The sequence below is a fragment of the Colobus angolensis genome, unplaced genomic scaffold (genome assembly GCF_000951035.1).
Source record: "Colobus angolensis palliatus isolate OR3802 unplaced genomic scaffold, Cang.pa_1.0 Scaffold30, whole genome shotgun sequence".
Lineage (NCBI taxonomy): Eukaryota > Metazoa > Chordata > Mammalia > Primates > Cercopithecidae > Colobus > Colobus angolensis.
Window position 1 is genome coordinate 4,902,756 of NW_012116266.1, and position 3,957 is coordinate 4,906,712.

Here is a 3,957-nt window from a genome sequence, read left to right on the forward strand (position 1 = left end):
AAAAAAAAAAAAAAAAGAAAAGAAAAAGAAAAAAAAAGAAAAGCAAAGATGGTGGGACTCTATGCTCTGACAATCTTTCCTAAAACCAGTATCCAGAGTCAGTGGTTCTATCTTTACAAAGTAGAAGAAATTCTTGCGGAGAAACTTTATCTCTTTCTTCTAATACCCCTTCCCCCCATCACAAATAGTCCACATTCCAACTGCTCCACAGGACATTTGATCACTGCCCACTCTACCTTGGGGCCATTCAATCCCAGCCAGTCATTTATGAGAGCTGCCCACTTGTATGCCATCCAATCTTCAGGAGGCACCATTGAGAATGCACAGCTATGTCCTGACACACCAGAGACCCTCTCAGTCCCATATGAGTTAGATTCACCCTTCCTTCTAGTTCCCTTGACCCTCTCCCCTTGCTGCCATTTTGATGAGCACATACGTTTATATCCATTACGGTTGTTGAGGGTTAATATTTTGAAATAGTTATTTGAAATAGTTTATTTCCTAGTATTACCTCTTTTCACTTCTCTGTCACCATCCCTCCCATGTTCTCATAACTTCCCTCTATTCTTCATTGGCTCAGGGGAAGAATGTGTCAAAGAAAATGGTTCAACTACCCCCACTAGTCTTTCAGCCATTTGTTTAACGAAAGTCTTCAGGATAAGGAAGGATTTCAAAGAAACCTGAACAGAGAATAATTTCCCTCAGGCCCTAAAGAGACTCCCCCTGAGGTCAGAGGGAGAGAGAGGTAAGTCAAGGAGCAGAGAGGACCTATATCTCAATCCCTAGGGTCACCACCTGGAAGACAGCAATTCAGAGAAAGAAGTGAATTGGCTATAGGGTGCACACAGATCAACAGGACAAGAGAACCTCATCCAAGATCTCCTGGCCCCAAGTGGAACACAGGAATAGCTGAGAGTCACCATTCCTGAAGAGCGACAAAGAGAGAAACAACGTAAGTAGACAGGCATGAGAGGACCTGACCAGCACCCTGCCCCAGTGTCTTGACATTGCACAAGATCCAGAGTGTGACACAATCCCGGGGAGACATGGGGAAACCCCAGAAAGAACTGAGGTTAAGATTTCTTTCCACTAACCTAGCAGAATGAAGCTTGCAGTCAGAAATTCAAACCTCAAGTTGAGTTACCAAAATGAAGAAAATTGTTAAATGCATAATTCCTCCCTAAGACTCATGTCTGCTCTACATCCATAGGTGTTGTATTGGCATTACTCTGCATGAGCAATTCCAGTTGGACTTTACTTCAAAATATGAGGGAATCCAGTGGTTGTTCATTAAGTATTTCTTGTAAGCTGAGTATCCATGAAGCACCTAGAGCAATGCATGGCATATAGCAGCCTCTTTGAACACTGCTGGCTGGTTGGCTGGCTAGTTGGTTGCTGAATGACCAATATACTTGATGAAGCACTAAAACAACTCCCTTCCTTTATTTTACTGTGCTAGTTTCAATACAGAAAGATAGAAACTACTGAAATCAGTAAAATGTGAACTAAGAGTGAGCCCTTAATAATAACTTCTTCCAGATCTATCTTCTTGGATCACTCCAAAGATATAGCCTGAAAACGTTCAATCCTCTTCACCAGAGAGTTTACGCTGGAAGGCAGACAGCTGCTATATGTGATTTTACAAGGACTGTAAAGGTGTGAACAGCCTTGAAGCCCTAGGACCACTGTGAAATCTGGGATGCTATGTTTTGAAGCAAGAAGTTTGTCTTGGCAACTGTGCTGTAATCAGGCATGCCTGGGTGTTAACTGAAATTGAAAAGAGCCTTTCAACAGCCCTAGGTTCTCAATTACTTTTTCATATTATAGTTCAGGTTGCTAAAAATATTCCTAAACCTCTGCCTTTTGATAATCCAGAAGGGGAGGTCTTACGTGGAGAAGTAGCTGAATAATAACCAACTCCCTACTAGAAGTTCAGGATAAATCTAGAGAAGGCATTGGACTCCATCAGAGAAGCAGCCATATTGGATCCTGTCTGTTGCTGCAAGGTCTCTCTCCTCCCCACTAAGACACACTTCAAATAAAAGCTTCTACATCTCTTCTTGTGTGAAAGTGAGATAATTTCACATTTCAGATTGTTAGCAGTCTCTGCTTAAAAGTACTAAGTCACTACCCACCTACAAATCTGTTTTATCGCTTTCTCTTAAAAAATATTTTTAATAGGGCTTAAGATTTGGGATATAAAGCAAGAACACAGGAAAGAGATATGATTTCAATACTCAATTACAAATGGTAGAATTTTGATACTGGAGCTTACTTCAGTGTCAATCCTCATGTCTTATGGGAATTCCTTCCTTTCTGATGTTTCAAATTCTACCTATATTTAGTGAACTGAATAGATAACTTTACTGGTTACTATATACATTAAACACAAAGCAAAAAGAATAAAGGAGTGAGATCAATTTTTACTATGCACTCCTAGTAGAATGCCAAGGGCTCTGCAGACATTAAGTGACAAATAAGAATCTCATGTTTCTATTTTTCAAAGACAGCAACTAGAAAAGAAGGAGCTGTGAACCCAAGGTTTTCTAACAAGTTAGAAACATGCAGATATATTATGGGGCAAGGATAGAAATGTTCTCAGCCTACCCAATCTAGATACTCTTCCACAAGCTTAGTTAAGTCACTTGAAATTAAATTGTCTTGTCTCTGAAATACTCCCTTTTCCCAGAATGGTTAGAGAGTCACACAAGTCTTAGCTGCCTATGTGAGACCTATCCCCAATTCTGAACTTGATTTGAAAAAAAAAAAAAAAATTCCTTCCATACCTTTTTGTCTTGCCCAATATGTTTATCCAACTATCCCTAGAATCACTTATACCATGGAACCAGCCTACCTAGTTGTTCTTCTTCTTAGCCAGTTGGCAGTTCCTGTGGTTTGAATGTGATCATGTGTTGGAAACTTAATATGCAGCAGTATTAGAGGTAGGACCTTTAAGACATGATTAGGTCATGAGGGCTCTGTCATTAGAACAGGAGTGGGTTTGTTATCACAAGAGTGGGTTTGGTATAAAAGTGGGTTTGGGCTTTTCTTGCTCTCTCTTGCCCTATCTTCATCCTTCCACCATGAGAGGACATAGTAAGAAGATCCTCACCAGATATTGGTTCTTCCATCTTGGACTTCTTAGTCTTCCAAATTTCTGTTCATTATAAATTACTCAGTCTCAAATATTCTGCTACACCAGCATAAAACAGACTAAGACAATAATGGGCAAATTATTTAATCATTCTGTGCCTTAATTTTTTCATCTTACAACTGAAGGTAATCGTTTCTACCTCATAATATTCTTATGAAGACAGATTAAAATTATATTTTAAGGGTTTAAGACAGTTTGAGGGCATATCAAGCACTAAATGTTTGTAATTATCATTCCTGGAGACTCTGAAGCTCTTTTCTTATGCACACACACACACACACACACACACATATCCCTTGCCAAATTGTAGAAATACCCCCTTTTTTTTTGAGATAGGATCTTTCTGTGTCATCAGGCTAACATGCAGTGGCTCAAACATAGCTCAGTGAAGTCTTGACTTCCTGGGGTTATGCCATCCTCCCACCTCAGCTTCCCAAGTAGCTGGGACTACAGGCATGTGCCACCATTACCATTCCCAGCTACTTTTTTCTTTTTCTTTTTTTCATAGCAATGGTGTTTCACTATGTTGCACAGGCTGTCTTCAAACTTCTGGCCTCCAGCTATCCTCCCATCTTGAGCTCCCAAAGTGCTGAGAGTATAGGCATGAGCCACTGTGCTCAGCCAGAAATGTAATTTTTTAATGGATATATCATGACTATTCTAGAGCCAGTAAGCTAATTACATGTATTTTGTCCATGTCTTCTCTTAGTCTGGTGAGCCCACCATCATTTTCCGCTGAATTCCTTGGACAGGGCAAACACTGTGAGCCACCCACCTCACTTACAGTTTCAGAAAAGTTCACC